Source organism: Anomaloglossus baeobatrachus, chromosome 10 (genome assembly GCF_048569485.1).
Source record: "Anomaloglossus baeobatrachus isolate aAnoBae1 chromosome 10, aAnoBae1.hap1, whole genome shotgun sequence".
NCBI classification, from domain to species: Eukaryota; Metazoa; Chordata; class Amphibia; order Anura; family Aromobatidae; genus Anomaloglossus; species Anomaloglossus baeobatrachus.
In genome coordinates this window covers 55,526,120-55,549,569 of record NC_134362.1, presented here as the reverse complement: position 1 = coordinate 55,549,569, position 23,450 = coordinate 55,526,120, and the positions used below count along the sequence as shown (strand labels likewise).

The 23,450-nt window shown below is 43.2% G+C and overlaps 1 protein-coding gene and 1 long non-coding RNA gene across 14 annotated transcripts in view; both read right to left on the bottom strand.

Annotated features, from left to right (window-relative positions):
• LOC142255233 (stomatin) overlaps nucleotides 1-23,450 on the bottom strand; it is a 49,750-nt gene that overhangs the window by 10,468 nt on the left and 15,832 nt on the right. The gene's annotated exons all lie outside the window — the stretch shown is intronic.
• Nucleotides 1,272-23,242, bottom strand: LOC142255235 (uncharacterized). Of its 13 annotated transcripts, none has more exons than XR_012727371.1 (28): nucleotides 23,153-23,242; nucleotides 19,360-19,862; nucleotides 19,105-19,262; nucleotides 18,882-19,008; nucleotides 18,719-18,804; nucleotides 18,511-18,590; nucleotides 18,287-18,365; nucleotides 16,932-17,984; nucleotides 13,918-14,275; nucleotides 13,773-13,837; nucleotides 13,518-13,675; nucleotides 13,295-13,421; nucleotides 13,127-13,212; nucleotides 12,919-12,998; nucleotides 12,695-12,773; nucleotides 11,340-12,392; nucleotides 8,329-8,686; nucleotides 8,184-8,248; nucleotides 7,929-8,086; nucleotides 7,706-7,832; nucleotides 7,538-7,623; nucleotides 7,330-7,409; nucleotides 7,106-7,184; nucleotides 5,751-6,803; nucleotides 2,740-3,097; nucleotides 2,595-2,659; nucleotides 2,340-2,497; nucleotides 1,272-2,243 (listed from the first exon to the last, which is right to left on the bottom strand). It is a non-coding gene; the product is annotated as an uncharacterized LOC142255235 (long non-coding RNA). The 13 variants fall into 13 exon arrangements; XR_012727376.1 differs by having other exon boundaries at nucleotides 16,932-18,365; nucleotides 19,360-19,424; nucleotides 19,505-19,862; XR_012727378.1 differs by having other exon boundaries at nucleotides 13,773-14,275; nucleotides 19,360-19,424; nucleotides 19,505-19,862.

Sequence of the window (23,450 nt, the reverse complement as noted above, 5' to 3'; positions counted from 1 at the left end):
GAATGGAGGGATAGAAGGAGGGATGAATGGAGGGATAGAGGGATGAAAGGAGGGATAGAGGGAGGGATGGATGGATGATAGAGGGATGAATGGAGGGAGGGATAGAGGGAGGGATGGATGCATGGATGATAGAGGGATGAATGGAGGGATAGAGGGATGGATGGATGATAGAGGGATGAATGGAGGAATAGAGGGATGGATGGATGATAGAGGGATGAATGGAGGGATGAATGGAGGAATAGAGGGATGAAAGGAGGGATAGAGGGAGGGATGGATGGATGACAGAGGGATGAATGGAGGGATGAATGGAGGGATAGAGGGAGGGATGGATGGATGATAGAGGGATGAATGGAGGGATAGAGGGAGGGATGAATGGAGGGATAGAGGCAGGGATGGATGGATGATAGAGGGATGAATGGAGGGAGGGATGGATGGATGATAGAGGGATGAATGGAGGGATGAATGGAGGGATGAATGGAGGGATAGAGGGAGGGATGGATGATAGTGGGATGGATGGATGATAGAGGGATATATAGATACACGACAGATAATAGATAGATAGAGATAGAATCATAGATAGATAGATAGACTCATAGATAGATAGATAGAATCATAGATAGATAGATAGAATCATAGATAGATAGATAGATAGAGGGATAGAGATAGATAGATAAATACTGTATCTCAATGTTGGTGAAAGAGTCAGATTCATTTGTTCCCATAAAACTACTATAAAGAAATGAGGAAAAAATACAAATACAATTTTTTTTTTTTTTTTTTATCTTCACCACCTTGGATTCAAACCAGCAACGTTCAAAACTTGTGTCCAGCAACCTCCTGGCTTTCCTAGCTGCTCTAGCTGTTGAGCCACTAGGATTGATGATGTCAGAGGGAGGATTTCACATAAATGAACCTACAATACAGCAGATTACACAGGACACAGCTACATTGTACAGAGCAGCATCTCTATGTCCTGTATTCTAGAGGGAGAGGAAAAGAGGATTTTTTTTCTTCTAATAAAGTTACTAAAAATAATAAAAAATAAATAGAGTAATGTCATTTTATTGCACTTTTTTATAAAATAATAAACATCACAAATCAGCAAATAACATGGACATATTTGGTGTCCCTGTAATCGTAATGACCTGAACAACACAGCGATCAGATTATTTATGGGGATCGGTAAATGGCGGGAAAAAAAAGGCGCAATTTATTATTTTTCTTTATTAAAACCCATAAAAAATGTAATAAAAATGGATCACTGAGGCCGTGTTCACACATAGCGTAAATGCTGCATTTTTTCTGCAGGTGTCCGCGCCACGAGTGCAATAACAATGTTCTCTGATTATTGCGTGTTTGCGGTATTTTTTATACATTGTCCCCCTTATTTGATACGTTTGTTGCTGATGTGAGTCCTGAAGCTTATAAAGAAAGAAACACCAAATCCGCACAGTTCAGCGGCGTCTTTCCACGCACCAGGAGCGGAGATTTCAGGACGTCTCATCCACTTTGCTTGGACAATTAGTCCATATTCACATGTGGTGTAAATGCTGCATATTTTTCTGCTGTTTTTTTGCACATTTATTCTGCTGTGTTTAATTGTCCAAGTAAAGTGTATGTGGTTCCATGAAAAGACACCGCTGAATTCTGCGGTTTTCGGGGGGGGGGGGGTTCTATGTGGAGCTTAAAAAATGCAGGAAAAAGCTTCTCTGTACATAAAAACACTTAAAAACGGAGATTCACATCTGAACCAAAAACACATTAAATAATGGAGAAAAGGCAGAAAAAATGCAGCAAAAATGGAAAAAACAGAGAAGATAGTTATTGTGTAGTTTGGTGCAGACAGAAACAAAAAGAAACAGAATTTATGCAACGTGTGAACATGGATTGATAGGCACAAATAAGCAACATGTCATATAGTGACACATAGAAGTATAAAAAAATTCTGACTGCTATGAATATGAATGAACAGTCCACGGCATCTGCTGAATGACCCTTACTGCCAAATGGGTGTGGCTAGGGGTGTGGCTAGGGGCGTGGTCAAAATTTGCCGCGGCGCGCTGCGCGCGCCGCATACTTTGTCCCTCTTTCCTTTCTTGAAAAGTTGGGAGGTATGCTATTGGCTTGGTAATATAGTCAGCTGTAAGATATGTGGAATACTGTACTCATAGGACTGTTAAGGATAGTTCCTACAGCATGGATCCGCGTCCAGGACTCGTCGGAGTCAAGGGATAGTTATTAGGCTGTACAAAAACGGGATTACATCAGGGTGATTTTAGGTAACTATAGAGCAAGGAGTAGGGGGGAGGTAGGGGGAAGGAAAATGGAAGACATGTTACCTAATGGCTTCAGTGGTGTAGCCCGGGAGAAGGTCCGTAGAATTAGGAGACCATTGCCCTTATAGGAAATCATGCAGAGTGAAGCTCCTATGGTATAGAGACAGAGTCCAGAGCTCACGCTTGCATTTAGGGTGTTTATGCCTGATTGTCACTTTCGGCTACATAAGAGAAAATAGGGATAGTAACATGGTGACTGTGAAGTCAAGGGAATAAGATAGAGGAGGGAATACAGGGAAAAAGCACGAATGAAGTTACCTAATGACCTTGAAGGAATGGCCTGGAGGAAAGTTCGTGGGCATGGAAGGAGTCAAGGTAACTGGCTAGGGACAAAAGGGAGTCGGTGAACACATATCTTAAGGTAATGGTGTGGGTCCAGTAAAGTCAAGGTGAGTCACCTTACCATGAGCCTGTGGTGCCGCAGAGGTAGATCGCTCGTCCTGTGGAGTATGTGATGAAGGGGGAAGCGTCCTTTTAACATGAAAAGTGCCGCGGCGTCACTTCCGGTTTCACTCTGACGCGGTGCATGATGGTCGTGGTGCACTGCGCATGCGCGAGTGATAGATCCGGTGTTTATAGTAGAGAGCGCGTTATTACTGCCGGTGGAACGCGGAAGTGAATTTTGGAGCGCACATGTGACAAGGGAGGCGTGTTAGTGAGTCACATGACCGTGTTAGTGGAGGATCCAGGTATAGAGATCGCGTTTTCAGTGCAGGGGTATGTGACAGGCTGGATATGGTTGTCACAAAGTGATGCTAGTTCTGTAATATAGAAAACAGGAATTAGGATACTGTATAGTGAATAATCACATATATACATAGGAACTATATTACAAAATTATATAGTGGAAATAGTAATCTCAGCATAATTAGTCACATTAACCATTAATGTTAATGGGGAACAGTAAACAAATTGCGCATAAAATGACACTATAAATCCCATACCTAGGATGACCGCAATTATATGCAAATACATATATAGATATATGGGCATCTATATACAGGCACCTATAAGTACTTGGAGGAATGAAATGGATACACATGTGCACATACATATATCAGCGTATACATCAAGTAACATATGGTAGATCATAGGAAAGGGACAGGATTATGTGGTAGTGGTTACTAGGGGAGGATTGTTAAAAAACCTGTTCATACCTCCGGTTTAGACCGTGAGGCTCAAGGGTGCCGAGAGTATGGATCCATCGAGCTTCCCTTTCCCGAAGGATTTTGATCCTATCACCACCTCTACGGTTAGTGCCCACCTGGTCTATGACCTGAAATTTGAGTTGTGAAATCCTATGGCCTGCTGTTATGAAATGGAATGGAATAGGTAATAAGGTGCGACCGCATCTAATGTCCGATTTGTGTTTATTGATGCGGTCTCGGATATGTTGGGTGGTCTCCCCAACATATCCGAGACCGCAAGGGCACTTGATGTAATATGCAACGAAGGAGCTGTCACAGGTGAAAAAGTCCCTGATGGGAAAAGATTTCCCGGTTCTGGGATGTGTAAAAGAGCATCCCTTGGTGATGTTGGAACACTGGGCGCATCTGAGGCACGGAAAGGTGCCAAACTGTGGATTGTTGAGGAATTTTTGTCTAGGAGTGTGATGGTTGGAGCCTATATCTGCCCGGACCAGTTTGTCCCTGATGTTTGGTGATTTCTTGTAACAGATTAGAGGGGGTGTCTTGAATTCATTGATTTGTGGATAGGAACGGCCAAGGAGTGGCCAATGTTTCAAGACAATTTTTTTAACCAATGGAGAAAGGGGATGGAATGTGTTGATCAATGGTATACGGTCGGATTGTGTTAATGGCTTAGGAGATGAAGATCTCGTTTTAATAGCTATGTTGTTAGGATAACCCCTCTGTCGAAACCTGCTGCTCATTTCATCATGTCTAACCAGGCAATTGTCCTTATTGCTCACTATACGGTCAACTCTCGTGTGTTGGCTGATTGGTAACGAATTGTTTGTATGTTTGGGATGGTTACTGGTATAGTGGAGCAGGCTATTCTTGTCCGTAGGTTTAGTATAGATATCCGTTGTGATGCTGCCGTCACTATTTTTAATAACCCAACAGTCCAAGAAATTAATTTTGTCAGTACTGTGGTTGATGGTGAAAGTAAGACCGGTTTGATATTTATTGACATCTTCAAAGAATGAGAGTAAAGAATCTAGACCCCCGTCCCAGATCAGGAAGATATCGTCAATGTAGCGACGCCATAACAAGGCGTGGCATAAGACCAAAGGATGGGAATGTATGTATTTATCCTCGAAGAAGGCCATAAAGATATTAGCGTAGGGGGGCGCGACGTTAGAACCCATCGCGGTCCCCCTACGCTGTATATAGTATGTATCCTGGAATAGAAAGAAATTTCTTTCCAGGATAATCCTGAGTAGATCCATACAGAATTTTCTGTTTCCCATTGGTAAGGTGGTGAATTGTTCAAAAAACCACTGTACCGCCTCCAAGCCATCCTCATGGTTTATGCTGGTATACAGTGAATTGACGTCGAGTGTTACTAGTAGAGACGTGTGTGGAATCTGGTGTAGATCTGTTAATGTCTCCAGGAAATGGGACGTGTCCTTTAGATAGGAGGGAGTCAGAGGGATAAATGGTGAAAGAATTTTCTCAACTGTGCGGGCCAATGGGGAAAAGACCGAGTCTGTTGAGGCCACTATAGGTCTACCAGGGGGACGAGTGAGGTGTTTGTGCACTTTCGGGAGTGTGTAGAAAACCGGAGTAATCGGATGTGGGTTGCTGAGGAAGTCTCTTAATTTATGATCGATAATGCCCTGTTCAAAGTGATATTGGGCCGTGGTTTTAATCAAGGAGGCAATCTCAGATGTGGGATTGTGGGGGACTGACTCATAAGTGGACCTATCGGATAGTTGTCCCATTATTTCTGAAATATAATATTGTCGGTCAAGGACAACAATGGCTCCACCCTTGTCAGCCGGCTTGATAATGATGGTTTGATTGTCCTTCAAATTTTTTAGGGCTCTGGATTCGTCTATGGATAAGTTATTTTTGATGCGAAATGTGCCGGCGTGAATCTGTTTATTCAGGTCCTCGATGTCATTGGAAACCAGTGAGACAAAAGTCTCAACTGGATGAAACGACCTCGGGGGCATGAACGAGCTCTGTGTTTTGAGTTGTAGAGATTTCAATGAGAAACAGGGGGAAATTACAGAAGAGACCGTAGTAGCATTATCTACATTATCAGCAGTATTTACATTGTTGAAGTGCACTTTCAGTCGTATAGATTGGAAAAACCGATCCAGTTCTTGTTGTACCGAGAAAGTGTCGTATGTTGGAGTAGGGCTAAACGTGAGCCCTTTCTGGAGGACCAAATGTTCAGCAGGAGACAAGTTATATGCAGAAATGTTGTAAACTAAGTTTGCATTACCTGTGACCTGGTCCATACACGGTCTGCCCGATAATTGCGATTGCCGCCTGTATCCCCTCCTCGTCTTCTTGTTGGAGGTCGTCGCTGGCCTAAAAAACTTTGTTGTTAACGCTGGGGACGAGTGTCGAAATCCGAACTCCCGGACGAAGAGTAGCCTGTATAACGAGAAGGACGTCGTAAGAAGGAGGAGGACTCCCCTGAGCGCCATTTATAGACGGTCCCCTGGGAGTAGTCCTCCTGATCTCTAAAGAACTTGTTACGTTTTTTTGCCTCTAATGTTCTCCTAAAGTTTGAAATATAATCGTCGGTTTCTTTTTTGAGTTGTTCAAGATCTGTAGCTGATAGGACTTGTTTTAGTTGAATTTCGGTTGCTGAGATGGTAGCGGAAAGTTGGTCGACCTCTTTTTGCAGGAAGTCGATCGTCAGGGTGATGATGTCCATTGAGCATTTATTTAGAATTGCTTTGAATTTGTCACAGAACTCATTATTGTCTGCGAAGATCGTTGGTCTTAATGAGACCCGTAGGCCCCTTGGAATGCGCTTGGTCCGATGATATTCGGCGAGAGTGGTCAGATGGAGATCTAGGGATGCGTGTCTCTGCAGCACCTTCTCAAGATCCCTTCTCTTGGCTTCCTCAGTTGGTATATTAAGGAAGGAACTGGGCTTCGTGACCCTTGATACTATAGTGTTTGTCTCTTCTTCATTATAAGAGAATGTGGTGAAGCTGGGTTGCGACATCGGCAGATCCAGAAAAAGAATGGCCTTGTTGGGGAAATGAGGGAGCTAGGTCAAAAATTAAATCAGTCAATAAGGAAGGAATGACCTCGCATCACCTCCCATAGGTGCTCAGGAGAAATAGGACAGTCAATCAAAGGTTAACTCCGGCACACTATTATTTCCCAAAAACCAGATAGGAGACAGTCATTGGATGTCAAAAATCCTTTTTCTTTTATTTTGTTAGTGCAAAACGTGAAAAAAGTGAAAAACGGTGCTATACAATTGTCCGCCAGGTGTCGACGTTTCGGCTAGCAAGCCTTCATCAGGTCGGACAGGCTAAATACATCATATACAGAAATGAAAACATAACAAAGAAAAGGAAATCAGTCAATTGTAATAGATAGCTGCATTATCAAGGTAAACAAGGCTAAAACTGTGCATCAGTTAACATAGATACTGACAAAACCATAGAGACAAGGGTACAAAGAAAGTGCATACAGTTTAAACCTGGGAACGAACTCATGCATCAAGGTTCACAGAACCTGTTTGGTTATTTTTCTACTAATGCTCAGTTGATATAGATTAAAGAAATAACGTGAGTGACCGTGGGGTATGAAGAACATGGCAAGAATGCTCACCTTGACCTACACTGGAGTAACCAGCCTGGTAAATATGTAGGATAGCTGTAAGGATGTAAAGACCTCCGTACGGGGACAGCTGGGGAAGAGAGTACAAGTGAGAGAAGAGAAGAGAGGGATTAGGAAAAAAGGTAGAATAGAGGAAGAGAGAAAAAGGAGAAAAGAGAGGAAAAAAGGAAAAGAAGAAAAAAAGGGGGACAATGAAGTTGTCAGTTGTGACATACCCTCTATGAGGACCCTGGGTAATGTCGGTGTGCGGGATCCGGCCCTGGAAATCTCTATGTATTGGTCCTAATGAGGGAGTCTGGAACAGAAAAATCACGATATGTGCTTCTAAGAGGTATGGGAATTGGGAATGGCCTATAGGGTTGAGTAGTAGTATAGTACTAATCAAAAAGTGAGGTCCATTAAGGGAAGTGAAGTGTTAATTACCTTCGTAGTAATGTATGTATCTTGTTGGAGCATCCAGATGTTCAGAAAATGTGGTGGCCACAAGTGTGTGAATGACAGAGTAATTCCTGTGGAATAATATCATTGTCCAAAGTTCATTGAAAGGGAGAACGGGTAAAGAAAAGAAAATGAATAGAGGGTAAAAGTTACCTATTGGCTTGGTAATATAGTCAGCTGTAAGATATGTGGAATACTGTACTCATAGGACTGTTAAGGATAGTTCCTACAGCATGGATCCGCGTCCAGGACTCGTCGGAGTCAAGGGATAGTTATTAGGCTGTACAAAAACGGGATTACATCAGGGTGATTTTAGGTAACTATAGAGCAAGGAGTAGGGGGGAGGTAGGGGGAAGGAAAATGGAAGACATGTTACCTAATGGCTTCAGTGGTGTAGCCCGGGAGAAGGTCCGTAGAATTAGGAGACCATTGCCCTTATAGGAAATCATGCAGAGTGAAGCTCCTATGGTATAGAGACAGAGTCCAGAGCTCACGCTTGCATTTAGGGTGTTTATGCCTGATTGTCACTTTCGGCTACATAAGAGAAAATAGGGATAGTAACATGGTGACTGTGAAGTCAAGGGAATAAGATAGAGGAGGGAATACAGGGAAAAAGCACGAATGAAGTTACCTAATGACCTTGAAGGAATGGCCTGGAGGAAAGTTCGTGGGCATGGAAGGAGTCAAGGTAACTGGCTAGGGACAAAAGGGAGTCGGTGAACACATATCTTAAGGTAATGGTGTGGGTCCAGTAAAGTCAAGGTGAGTCACCTTACCATGAGCCTGTGGTGCCGCAGAGGTAGATCGCTCGTCCTGTGGAGTATGTGATGAAGGGGGAAGCGTCCTTTTAACATGAAAAGTGCCGCGGCGTCACTTCCGGTTTCACTCTGACGCGGTGCATGATGGTCGTGGTGCACTGCGCATGCGCGAGTGATAGATCCGGTGTTTATAGTAGAGAGCGCGTTATTACTGCCGGTGGAACGCGGAAGTGAATTTTGGAGCGCACATGTGACAAGGGAGGCGTGTTAGTGAGTCACATGACCGTGTTAGTGGAGGATCCAGGTATAGAGATCGCGTTTTCAGTGCAGGGGTATGTGACAGGCTGGATATGGTTGTCACAAAGTGATGCTAGTTCTGTAATATAGAAAACAGGAATTAGGATACTGTATAGTGAATAATCACATATATACATAGGAACTATATTACAAAATTATATAGTGGAAATAGTAATCTCAGCATAATTAGTCACATTAACCATTAATGTTAATGGGGAACAGTAAACAAATTGCGCATAAAATGACACTATAAATCCCATACCTAGGATGACCGCAATTATATGCAAATACATATATAGATATATGGGCATCTATATACAGGCACCTATAAGTACTTGGAGGAATGAAATGGATACACATGTGCACATACATATATCAGCGTATACATCAAGTAACATATGGTAGATCATAGGAAAGGGACAGGATTATGTGGTAGTGGTTACTAGGGGAGGATTGTTAAAAAACCTGTTCATACCTCCGGTTTAGACCGTGAGGCTCAAGGGTGCCGAGAGTATGGATCCATCGAGCTTCCCTTTCCCGAAGGATTTTGATCCTATCACCACCTCTACGGTTAGTGCCCACCTGGTCTATGACCTGAAATTTGAGTTGTGAAATCCTATGGCCTGCTGTTATGAAATGGAATGGAATAGGTAATAAGGTGCGACCGCATCTAATGTCCGATTTGTGTTTATTGATGCGGTCTCGGATATGTTGGGTGGTCTCCCCAACATATCCGAGACCGCAAGGGCACTTGATGTAATATGCAACGAAGGAGCTGTCACAGGTGAAAAAGTCCCTGATGGGAAAAGATTTCCCGGTTCTGGGATGTGTAAAAGAGCATCCCTTGGTGATGTTGGAACACTGGGCGCATCTGAGGCACGGAAAGGTGCCAAACTGTGGATTGTTGAGGAATTTTTGTCTAGGAGTGTGATGGTTGGAGCCTATATCTGCCCGGACCAGTTTGTCCCTGATGTTTGGTGATTTCTTGTAACAGATTAGAGGGGGTGTCTTGAATTCATTGATTTGTGGATAGGAACGGCCAAGGAGTGGCCAATGTTTCAAGACAATTTTTTTAACCAATGGAGAAAGGGGATGGAATGTGTTGATCAATGGTATACGGTCGGATTGTGTTAATGGCTTAGGAGATGAAGATCTCGTTTTAATAGCTATGTTGTTAGGATAACCCCTCTGTCGAAACCTGCTGCTCATTTCATCATGTCTAACCAGGCAATTGTCCTTATTGCTCACTATACGGTCAACTCTCGTGTGTTGGCTGATTGGTAACGAATTGTTTGTATGTTTGGGATGGTTACTGGTATAGTGGAGCAGGCTATTCTTGTCCGTAGGTTTAGTATAGATATCCGTTGTGATGCTGCCGTCACTATTTTTAATAACCCAACAGTCCAAGAAATTAATTTTGTCAGTACTGTGGTTGATGGTGAAAGTAAGACCGGTTTGATATTTATTGACATCTTCAAAGAATGAGAGTAAAGAATCTAGACCCCCGTCCCAGATCAGGAAGATATCGTCAATGTAGCGACGCCATAACAAGGCGTGGCATAAGACCAAAGGATGGGAATGTATGTATTTATCCTCGAAGAAGGCCATAAAGATATTAGCGTAGGGGGGCGCGACGTTAGAACCCATCGCGGTCCCCCTACGCTGTATATAGTATGTATCCTGGAATAGAAAGAAATTTCTTTCCAGGATAATCCTGAGTAGATCCATACAGAATTTTCTGTTTCCCATTGGTAAGGTGGTGAATTGTTCAAAAAACCACTGTACCGCCTCCAAGCCATCCTCATGGTTTATGCTGGTATACAGTGAATTGACGTCGAGTGTTACTAGTAGAGACGTGTGTGGAATCTGGTGTAGATCTGTTAATGTCTCCAGGAAATGGGACGTGTCCTTTAGATAGGAGGGAGTCAGAGGGATAAATGGTGAAAGAATTTTCTCAACTGTGCGGGCCAATGGGGAAAAGACCGAGTCTGTTGAGGCCACTATAGGTCTACCAGGGGGACGAGTGAGGTGTTTGTGCACTTTCGGGAGTGTGTAGAAAACCGGAGTAATCGGATGTGGGTTGCTGAGGAAGTCTCTTAATTTATGATCGATAATGCCCTGTTCAAAGTGATATTGGGCCGTGGTTTTAATCAAGGAGGCAATCTCAGATGTGGGATTGTGGGGGACTGACTCATAAGTGGACCTATCGGATAGTTGTCCCATTATTTCTGAAATATAATATTGTCGGTCAAGGACAACAATGGCTCCACCCTTGTCAGCCGGCTTGATAATGATGGTTTGATTGTCCTTCAAATTTTTTAGGGCTCTGGATTCGTCTATGGATAAGTTATTTTTGATGCGAAATGTGCCGGCGTGAATCTGTTTATTCAGGTCCTCGATGTCATTGGAAACCAGTGAGACAAAAGTCTCAACTGGATGAAACGACCTCGGGGGCATGAACGAGCTCTGTGTTTTGAGTTGTAGAGATTTCAATGAGAAACAGGGGGAAATTACAGAAGAGACCGTAGTAGCATTATCTACATTATCAGCAGTATTTACATTGTTGAAGTGCACTTTCAGTCGTATAGATTGGAAAAACCGATCCAGTTCTTGTTGTACCGAGAAAGTGTCGTATGTTGGAGTAGGGCTAAACGTGAGCCCTTTCTGGAGGACCAAATGTTCAGCAGGAGACAAGTTATATGCAGAAATGTTGTAAACTAAGTTTGCATTACCTGTGACCTGGTCCATACACGGTCTGCCCGATAATTGCGATTGCCGCCTGTATCCCCTCCTCGTCTTCTTGTTGGAGGTCGTCGCTGGCCTAAAAAACTTTGTTGTTAACGCTGGGGACGAGTGTCGAAATCCGAACTCCCGGACGAAGAGTAGCCTGTATAACGAGAAGGACGTCGTAAGAAGGAGGAGGACTCCCCTGAGCGCCATTTATAGACGGTCCCCTGGGAGTAGTCCTCCTGATCTCTAAAGAACTTGTTACGTTTTTTTGCCTCTAATGTTCTCCTAAAGTTTGAAATATAATCGTCGGTTTCTTTTTTGAGTTGTTCAAGATCTGTAGCTGATAGGACTTGTTTTAGTTGAATTTCGGTTGCTGAGATGGTAGCGGAAAGTTGGTCGACCTCTTTTTGCAGGAAGTCGATCGTCAGGGTGATGATGTCCATTGAGCATTTATTTAGAATTGCTTTGAATTTGTCACAGAACTCATTATTGTCTGCGAAGATCGTTGGTCTTAATGAGACCCGTAGGCCCCTTGGAATGCGCTTGGTCCGATGATATTCGGCGAGAGTGGTCAGATGGAGATCTAGGGATGCGTGTCTCTGCAGCACCTTCTCAAGATCCCTTCTCTTGGCTTCCTCAGTTGGTATATTAAGGAAGGAACTGGGCTTCGTGACCCTTGATACTATAGTGTTTGTCTCTTCTTCATTATAAGAGAATGTGGTGAAGCTGGGTTGCGACATCGGCAGATCCAGAAAAAGAATGGCCTTGTTGGGGAAATGAGGGAGCTAGGTCAAAAATTAAATCAGTCAATAAGGAAGGAATGACCTCGCATCACCTCCCATAGGTGCTCAGGAGAAATAGGACAGTCAATCAAAGGTTAACTCCGGCACACTATTATTTCCCAAAAACCAGATAGGAGACAGTCATTGGATGTCAAAAATCCTTTTTCTTTTATTTTGTTAGTGCAAAACGTGAAAAAAGTGAAAAACGGTGCTATACAATTGTCCGCCAGGTGTCGACGTTTCGGCTAGCAAGCCTTCATCAGGTCGGACAGGCTAAATACATCATATACAGAAATGAAAACATAACAAAGAAAAGGAAATCAGTCAATTGTAATAGATAGCTGCATTATCAAGGTAAACAAGGCTAAAACTGTGCATCAGTTAACATAGATACTGACAAAACCATAGAGACAAGGGTACAAAGAAAGTGCATACAGTTTAAACCTGGGAACGAACTCATGCATCAAGGTTCACAGAACCTGTTTGGTTATTTTTCTACTAATGCTCAGTTGATATAGATTAAAGAAATAACGTGAGTGACCGTGGGGTATGAAGAACATGGCAAGAATGCTCACCTTGACCTACACTGGAGTAACCAGCCTGGTAAATATGTAGGATAGCTGTAAGGATGTAAAGACCTCCGTACGGGGACAGCTGGGGAAGAGAGTACAAGTGAGAGAAGAGAAGAGAGGGATTAGGAAAAAAGGTAGAATAGAGGAAGAGAGAAAAAGGAGAAAAGAGAGGAAAAAAGGAAAAGAAGAAAAAAAGGGGGACAATGAAGTTGTCAGTTGTGACATACCCTCTATGAGGACCCTGGGTAATGTCGGTGTGCGGGATCCGGCCCTGGAAATCTCTATGTATTGGTCCTAATGAGGGAGTCTGGAACAGAAAAATCACGATATGTGCTTCTAAGAGGTATGGGAATTGGGAATGGCCTATAGGGTTGAGTAGTAGTATAGTACTAATCAAAAAGTGAGGTCCATTAAGGGAAGTGAAGTGTTAATTACCTTCGTAGTAATGTATGTATCTTGTTGGAGCATCCAGATGTTCAGAAAATGTGGTGGCCACAAGTGTGTGAATGACAGAGTAATTCCTGTGGAATAATATCATTGTCCAAAGTTCATTGAAAGGGAGAACGGGTAAAGAAAAGAAAATGAATAGAGGGTAAAAGTTACCTATTGGCTTGGTAATATAGTCAGCTGTAAGATATGTGGAATACTGTACTCATAGGACTGTTAAGGATAGTTCCTACAGCATGGATCCGCGTCCAGGACTCGTCGGAGTCAAGGGATAGTTATTAGGCTGTACAAAAACGGGATTACATCAGGGTGATTTTAGGTAACTATAGAGCAAGGAGTAGGGGGGAGGTAGGGGGAAGGAAAATGGAAGACATGTTACCTAATGGCTTCAGTGGTGTAGCCCGGGAGAAGGTCCGTAGAATTAGGAGACCATTGCCCTTATAGGAAATCATGCAGAGTGAAGCTCCTATGGTATAGAGACAGAGTCCAGAGCTCACGCTTGCATTTAGGGTGTTTATGCCTGATTGTCACTTTCGGCTACATAAGAGAAAATAGGGATAGTAACATGGTGACTGTGAAGTCAAGGGAATAAGATAGAGGAGGGAATACAGGGAAAAAGCACGAATGAAGTTACCTAATGACCTTGAAGGAATGGCCTGGAGGAAAGTTCGTGGGCATGGAAGGAGTCAAGGTAACTGGCTAGGGACAAAAGGGAGTCGGTGAACACATATCTTAAGGTAATGGTGTGGGTCCAGTAAAGTCAAGGTGAGTCACCTTACCATGAGCCTGTGGTGCCGCAGAGGTAGATCGCTCGTCCTGTGGAGTATGTGATGAAGGGGGAAGCGTCCTTTTAACATGAAAAGTGCCGCGGCGTCACTTCCGGTTTCACTCTGACGCGGTGCATGATGGTCGTGGTGCACTGCGCATGCGCGAGTGATAGATCCGGTGTTTATAGTAGAGAGCGCGTTATTACTGCCGGTGGAACGCGGAAGTGAATTTTGGAGCGCACATGTGACAAGGGAGGCGTGTTAGTGAGTCACATGACCGTGTTAGTGGAGGATCCAGGTATAGAGATCGCGTTTTCAGTGCAGGGGTATGTGACAGGCTGGATATGGTTGTCACAAAGTGATGCTAGTTCTGTAATATAGAAAACAGGAATTAGGATACTGTATAGTGAATAATCACATATATACATAGGAACTATATTACAAAATTATATAGTGGAAATAGTAATCTCAGCATAATTAGTCACATTAACCATTAATGTTAATGGGGAACAGTAAACAAATTGCGCATAAAATGACAACACTATAAATCCCATACCTAGGATGACCGCAATTATATGCAAATACATATATAGATATATGGGCATCTATATACAGGCACCTATAAGTACTTGGAGGAATGAAATGGATACACATGTGCACATACATATATCAGCGTATACATCAAGTAACATATGGTAGATCATAGGAAAGGGACAGGATTATGTGGTAGTGGTTACTAGGGGAGGATTGTTAAAAAACCTGTTCATACCTCCGGTTTAGACCGTGAGGCTCAAGGGTGCCGAGAGTATGGATCCATCGAGCTTCCCTTTCCCGAAGGATTTTGATCCTATCACCACCTCTACGGTTAGTGCCCACCTGGTCTATGACCTGAAATTTGAGTTGTGAAATCCTATGGCCTGCTGTTATGAAATGGAATGGAATAGGTAATAAGGTGCGACCGCATCTAATGTCCGATTTGTGTTTATTGATGCGGTCTCGGATATGTTGGGTGGTCTCCCCAACATATCCGAGACCGCAAGGGCACTTGATGTAATATGCAACGAAGGAGCTGTCACAGGTGAAAAAGTCCCTGATGGGAAAAGATTTCCCGGTTCTGGGATGTGTAAAAGAGCATCCCTTGGTGATGTTGGAACACTGGGCGCATCTGAGGCACGGAAAGGTGCCAAACTGTGGATTGTTGAGGAATTTTTGTCTAGGGGTGTGATGGTTGGAGCCTATATCTGCCCGGACCAGTTTGTCCCTGATGTTTGGTGATTTCTTGTAACAGATTAGAGGGGGTGTCTTGAATTCATTGATTTGTGGATAGGAACGGCCAAGGAGTGGCCAATGTTTCAAGACAATTTTTTTAACCAATGGAGAAAGGGGATGGAATGTGTTGATCAATGGTATACGGTCGGATTGTGTTAATGGCTTAGGAGATGAAGATCTCGTTTTAATAGCTATGTTGTTAGGATAACCCCTCTGTCGAAACCTGCTGCTCATTTCATCATGTCTAACCAGGCAATTGTCCTTATTGCTCACTATACGGTCAACTCTCGTGTGTTGGCTGATTGGTAACGAATTGTTTGTATGTTTGGGATGGTTACTGGTATAGTGGAGCAGGCTATTCTTGTCCGTAGGTTTAGTATAGATATCCGTTGTGATGCTGCCGTCACTATTTTTAATAACCCAACAGTCCAAGAAATTAATTTTGTCAGTACTGTGGTTGATGGTGAAAGTAAGACCGGTTTGATATTTATTGACATCTTCAAAGAATGAGAGTAAAGAATCTAGACCCCCGTCCCAGATCAGGAAGATATCGTCAATGTAGCGACGCCATAACAAGGCGTGGCATAAGACCAAAGGATGGGAATGTATGTATTTATCCTCGAAGAAGGCCATAAAGATATTAGCGTAGGGGGGCGCGACGTTAGAACCCATCGCGGTCCCCCTACGCTGTATATAGTATGTATCCTGGAATAGAAAGAAATTTCTTTCCAGGATAATCCTGAGTAGATCCATACAGAATTTTCTGTTTCCCATTGGTAAGGTGGTGAATTGTTCAAAAAACCACTGTACCGCCTCCAAGCCATCCTCATGGTTTATGCTGGTATACAGTGAATTGACGTCGAGTGTTACTAGTAGAGACGTGTGTGGAATCTGGTGTAGATCTGTTAATGTCTCCAGGAAATGGGACGTGTCCTTTAGATAGGAGGGAGTCAGAGGGATAAATGGTGAAAGAATTTTCTCAACTGTGCGGGCCAATGGGGAAAAGACCGAGTCTGTTGAGGCCACTATAGGTCTACCAGGGGGACGAGTGAGGTGTTTGTGCACTTTCGGGAGTGTGTAGAAAACCGGAGTAATCGGATGTGGGTTGCTGAGGAAGTCTCTTAATTTATGATCGATAATGCCCTGTTCAAAGTGATATTGGGCCGTGGTTTTAATCAAGGAGGCAATCTCAGATGTGGGATTGTGGGGGACTGACTCATAAGTGGACCTATCGGATAGTTGTCCCATTATTTCTGAAATATAATATTGTCGGTCAAGGACAACAATGGCTCCACCCTTGTCAGCCGGCTTGATAATGATGGTTTGATTGTCCTTCAAATTTTTTAGGGCTCTGGATTCGTCTATGGATAAGTTATTTTTGATGCGAAATGTGCCGGCGTGAATCTGTTTATTCAGGTCCTCGATGTCATTGGAAACCAGTGAGACAAAAGTCTCAACTGGATGAAACGACCTCGGGGGCATGAACGAGCTCTGTGTTTTGAGTTGTAGAGATTTCAATGAGAAACAGGGGGAAATTACAGAAGAGACCGTAGTAGCATTATCTACATTATCAGCAGTATTTACATTGTTGAAGTGCACTTTCAGTCGTATAGATTGGAAAAACCGATCCAGTTCTTGTTGTACCGAGAAAGTGTCGTATGTTGGAGTAGGGCTAAACGTGAGCCCTTTCTGGAGGACCAAATGTTCAGCAGGAGACAAGTTATATGCAGAAATGTTGTAAACTAAGTTTGCATTACCTGTGACCTGGTCCATACACGGTCTGCCCGATAATTGCGATTGCCGCCTGTATCCCCTCCTCGTCTTCTTGTTGGAGGTCGTCGCTGGCCTAAAAAACTTTGTTGTTAACGCTGGGGACGAGTGTCGAAATCCGAACTCCCGGACGAAGAGTAGCCTGTATAACGAGAAGGACGTCGTAAGAAGGAGGAGGACTCCCCTGAGCGCCATTTATAGACGGTCCCCTGGGAGTAGTCCTCCTGATCTCTAAAGAACTTGTTACGTTTTTTTGCCTCTAATGTTCTCCTAAAGTTTGAAATATAATCGTCGGTTTCTTTTTTGAGTTGTTCAAGATCTGTAGCTGATAGGACTTGTTTTAGTTGAATTTCGGTTGCTGAGATGGTAGCGGAAAGTTGGTCGACCTCTTTTTGCAGGAAGTCGATCGTCAGGGTGATGATGTCCATTGAGCATTTATTTAGAATTGCTTTGAATTTGTCACAGAACTCATTATTGTCTGCGAAGATCGTTGGTCTTAATGAGACCCGTAGGCCCCTTGGAATGCGCTTGGTCCGATGATATTCGGCGAGAGTGGTCAGATGGAGATCTAGGGATGCGTGTCTCTGCAGCACCTTCTCAAGATCCCTTCTCTTGGCTTCCTCAGTTGGTATATTAAGGAAGGAACTGGGCTTCGTGACCCTTGATACTATAGTGTTTGTCTCTTCTTCATTATAAGAGAATGTGGTGAAGCTCGGTTGCGACATCGGCAGATCCAGAAAAAGAATGGCCTTGTTGGGGAAATGAGGGAGCTAGGTCAAAAATTAAATCAGTCAATAAGGAAGGAATGACCTCGCATCACCTCCCATAGGTGCTCAGGAGAAATAGGACAGTCAATCAAAGGTTAACTCCGGCACACTATTATTTCCCAAAAACCAGATAGGAGACAGTCATTGGATGTCAAAAATCCTTTTTCTTTTATTTTGTTAGTGCAAAACGTGAAAAAAGTGAAAAACGGTGCTATACAATTGTCCGCCAGGTGTCGACGTTTCGGCTAGCAAGCCTTCATCAGGTCGGACAGGCTAAATACATCATATACAGAAATGAAAACATAACAAAGAAAAGGAAATCAGTCAATTGTAATAGATAGCTGCATTATCAAGGTAAACAAGGCTAAAACTGTGCATCAGTTAACATAGATACTGACAAAACCATAGAGACAAGGGTACAAAGAAAGTGCATACAGTTTAAACCTGGGAACGAACTCATGCATCAAGGTTCACAGAACCTGTTTGGTTATTTTTCTACTAATGCTCAGTTGATATAGATTAAAGAAATAACGTGAGTGACCGTGGGGTATGAAGAACATGGCAAGAATGCTCACCTTGACCTACACTGGAGTAACCAGCCTGGTAAATATGTAGGATAGCTGTAAGGATGTAAAGACCTCCGTACGGGGACAGCTGGGGAAGAGAGTACAAGTGAGAGAAGAGAAGAGAGGGATTAGGAAAAAAGGTAGAATAGAGGAAGAGAGAAAAAGGAGAAAAGAGAGGAAAAAAGGAAAAGAAGAAAAAAAGGGGGACAATGAAGTTGTCAGTTGTGACATACCCTCTATGAGGACCCTGGGTAATGTCGGTGTGCGGGATCCGGCCCTGGAAATCTCTATGTATTGGTCCTAATGAGGGAGTCTGTAACAGAAAAATCACGATATGTGCTTCTAAGAGGTATGGGAATTGGGAATGGCCTATAGGGTTGAGTAGTAGTATAGTACTAATCAAAAAGTGAGGTCCATTAAGGGAAGTGAAGTGTTAATTACCTTCGTAGTAATGTATGTATCTTGTTGGAGCATCCAGATGTTCAGAAAATGTGGTGGCCACAAGTGTGTGAATGACAGAGTAATTCCTGTGGAATAATATCATTGTCCAAAGTTCATTGAAAGGGAGAACGGGTAAAGAAAATGAATAGAGGGTAAAAGTTACCTATTGGCTTGGTAATATAGTCAGCTGTAAGATATGTGGAATACTGTACTCATAGGACTGTTAAGGATAGTTCCTACAGCATGGATCCGCGTCCAGGACTCGTCGGAGTCAAGGGATAGTTATTAGGCTGTACAAAAACGGGATTACATCAGGGTGATTTTAGGTAACTATAGAGCAAGCAGTAGGGGGGAGGTAGGGGGAAGGAAAATGGAAGACATGTTACCTAATGGCTTCAGTGGTGTAGCCCGGGAGAAGGTCCGTAGAATTAGGAGACCATTGCCCTTATAGGAAATCATGCAGAGTGAAGCTCCTATGGTATAGAGACAGAGTCCAGAGCTCACGCTTGCATTTAGGGTGTTTATGCCTGATTGTCACTTTCGGCTACATAAGAGAAAATAGGGATAGTAACATGGTGACTGTGAAGTCAAGGGAATAAGATAGAGGAGGGAATACAGGGAAAAAGCACGAATGAAGTTACCTAATGACCTTGAAGGAATGGCCTGGAGGAAAGTTCGTGGGCATGGAAGGAGTCAAGGTAACTGGCTAGGGACAAAAGGGAGTCGGTGAACACATATCTTAAGGTAATGGTGTGGGTCCAGTAAAGTCAAGGTGAGTCACCTTACCATGAGCCTGTGGTGCCGCAGAGGTAGATCGCTCGTCCTGTGGAGTATGTGATGAAGGGGGAAGCATCCTTTTAACATGAAAAGTGCCGCGGCGTCACTTCCGGTTTCACTCTGACGCGGTGCATGATGGTCGTGGTGCACTGCGCATGCGCGAGTGATAGATCCGGTGTTTATAGTAGAGAGCGCGTTATTACTGCCGGTGGAACGCGGAAGTGAATTTTGGAGCGCACATGTGACAAGGGAGGCGTGTTAGTGAGTCACATGACCGTGTTAGTGGAGGATCCAGGTATAGAGATCGCGTTTTCAGTGCAGGGGTATGTGACAGGCTGGATATGGTTGTCACAAAGTGATGCTAGTTCTGTAATATAGAAAACAGGAATTAGGATACTGTATAGTGAATAATCACATATATACATAGGAACTATATTACAAAATTATATAGTGGAAATAGTAATCTCAGCATAATTAGTCACATTAACCATTAATGTTAATGGGGAACAGTAAACAAATTGCGCATAAAATGACACTATAAATCCCATACCTAGGATGACCGCAATTATATGCAAATACATATATAGATATATGGGCATCTATATACAGGCACCTATAAGTACTTGGAGGAATGAAATGGATACACATGTGCACATACATATATCAGCGTATACATCAAGTAACATATGGTAGATCATAGGAAAGGGACAGGATTATGTGGTAGTGGTTACTAGGGGAGGATTGTTAAAAAACCTGTTCATACCTCCGGTTTAGACCGTGAGGCTCAAGGGTGCCGAGAGTATGGATCCATCGAGCTTCCCTTTCCCGAAGGATTTTGATCCTATCACCACCTCTACGGTTAGTGCCCACCTGGTCTATGACCTGAAATTTGAGTTGTGAAATCCTATGGCCTGCTGTTATGAAATGGAATGGAATAGGTAATAAGGTGCGACCGCATCTAATGTCCGATTTGTGTTTATTGATGCGGTCTCGGATATGTTGGGTGGTCTCCCCAACATATCCGAGACCGCAAGGGCACTTGATGTAATATGCAACGAAGGAGCTGTCACAGGTGAAAAAGTCCCTGATGGGAAAAGATTTCCCGGTTCTGGGATGTGTAAAAGAGCATCCCTTGGTGATGTTGGAACACTGGGCGCATCTGAGGCACGGAAAGGTGCCAAACTGTGGATTGTTGAGGAATTTTTGTCTAGGGGTGTGATGGTTGGAGCCTATATCTGCCCGGACCAGTTTGTCCCTGATGTTTGGTGATTTCTTGTAACAGATTAGAGGGGGTGTCTTGAATTCATTGATTTGTGGATAGGAACGGCCAAGGAGTGGCCAATGTTTCAAGACAATTTTTTTAACCAATGGAGAAAGGGGATGGAATGTGTTGATCAATGGTATACGGTCGGATTGTGTTAATGGCTTAGGAGATGAAGATCTCGTTTTAATAGCTATGTTGTTAGGATAACCCCTCTGTCGAAACCTGCTGCTCATTTCATCATGTCTAACCAGGCAATTGTCCTTATTGCTCACTATACGGTCAACTCTCGTGTGTTGGCTGATTGGTAACGAATTGTTTGTATGTTTGGGATGGTTACTGGTATAGTGGAGCAGGCTATTCTTGTCCGTAGGTTTAGTATAGATATCCGTTGTGATGCTGCCGTCACTATTTTTAATAACCCAACAGTCCAAGAAATTAATTTTGTCAGTACTGTGGTTGATGGTGAAAGTAAGACCGGTTTGATATTTATTGACATCTTCAAAGAATGAGAGTAAAGAATCTAGACCCCCGTCCCAGATCAGGAAGATATCGTCAATGTAGCGACACCATAACAAGGCGTGGCATAAGACCAAAGGATGGGAATGTATTACAAGAAAAAAGAGGAAAACGGACCTCATTATTACATCATTGGGTCACTCCCATAATACACATCAAACATCAAGGAAGAAAAAGGTTGGGAGTTTGTGACCCCTATATAATTGCAACAGTATAAGTAAAGTTCATACTCAGGTTGTTTTATAATTCAGTAAATTTTATTAATCACAAAATTTCCTAAAAAACAATTCATTATATCAAAAATACTGAATGCACAATCAATGACCATAATTTAGTACATAGCCAAAAAATTGAGTGACAGATAAAAAGTGTGGACACATAAAAAGCCCAAAAATAGGGAGGGAGCCAGAAACAGAGCATACACTAGCCCAAACCAAATAGTAGGGTAAGAGAAATATATATTAGATTAATATCTGGTGCACTGAATCCAGTATATAGAGTAATGAAACAAAGAAGTGAAGCTGTTTCACTAGACAGACACTGGGTGGCGCTTAAGTACAAAATACACACCCATCAGTCTATGTATACAGCAAAGGATCTTAACCGCACAGTTGCGCCAGGCTTACCCATAATATGTGGAGCGATGCTCGGTCACCGGGTCCCTTCCCTCGCCCGACGTACGTTTCGAGGTAGATCTTCTTCGGGGGCCATAAAAAGGATGGGAATGTATGTATTTATCCTCAAAGAAGGCCATAAAGATATTAGCGTAGGGGGCGCGACGTTAGAACCCATCGCGGTCCCCCTACGCTGTATATAGTATGTATCCTGGAATAGAAAGAAATTTCTTTCCAGGATAATCCTGAGTAGATCCATACAGAATTTTCTGTTTCCCATTGGTAAGGTGGTGAATTGTTCAAAAAACCACTGTACCGCCTCCAAGCCATCCTCATGGTTTATGCTGGTATACAGTGAATTGACGTCGAGTGTTACTAGTAGAGACGTGTGTGGAATCTGGTGTAGATCTGTTAATGTCTCCAGGAAATGGGACGTGTCCTTTAGATAGGAGGGCGTCAGAGGGATAAATGGTGAAAGAATTTTCTCAACTGTGCGGGCCAATGGGGAAAAGACCGAGTCTGTTGAGGCCACTATAGGTCTACCAGGGGGACGAGTGAGGTGTTTGTGCACTTTCGGGAGTGTGTAGAAAACCGGAGTAATCGGATGTGGGTTGCTGAGGAAGTCTCTTAATTTATGATCGATAATGCCCTGTTCAAAGTGATATTGGGCCGTGGTTTTAATCAAGGAGGCAATCTCAGATGTGGGATTGTGGGGGACTGACTCATAAGTGGACCTATCGGATAGTTGTCCCATTATTTCTGAAATATAATATTGTCGGTCAAGGACAACAATGGCTCCACCCTTGTCAGCCGGCTTGATAATGATGGTTTGATTGTCCTTCAAATTTTTTAGGGCTCTGGATTCGTCTATGGATAAGTTATTTTTGATGCGAAATGTGCCGGCGTGAATCTGTTTATTCAGGTCCTCGATGTCATTGGAAACCAGTGAGACAAAAGTCTCAACTGGATGAAACGACCTCGGGGGCATGAACGAGCTCTGTGTTTTGAGTTGTAGAGATTTCAATGAGAAACAGGGGGAAATTACAGAAGAGACCGTAGTAGCATTATCTACATTATCAGCAGTATTTACATTGTTGAAGTGCACTTTCAGTCGTATAGATTGGAAAAACCGATCCAGTTCTTGTTGTACCGAGAAAGTGTCGTATGTTGGAGTAGGGCTAAACGTGAGCCCTTTCTGGAGGACCAAATGTTCAGCAGGAGACAAGTTATATGCAGAAATGTTGTAAACTAAGTTTGCATTACCTGTGACCTGGTCCATACACGGTCTGCCCGATAATTGCGATTGCCGCCTGTATCCCCTCCTCGTCTTCTTGTTGGAGGTCGTCGCTGGCCTAAAAAACTTTGTTGTTGACGCTGGGGACGAGTGTCGAAATCCGAACTCCCGGACGAAGAGTAGCCTGTATAACAAGAAGGACGTCGTGAGAAGGAGGAGGACTCCCCTGAGCGCCATTTATAGACGGTCCCCTGGGAGTAGTCCTCCTGATCTCTAAAGAACTTGTTACGTTTTTTTGCCTCTAATGTTCTCCTAAAGTTTGAAATA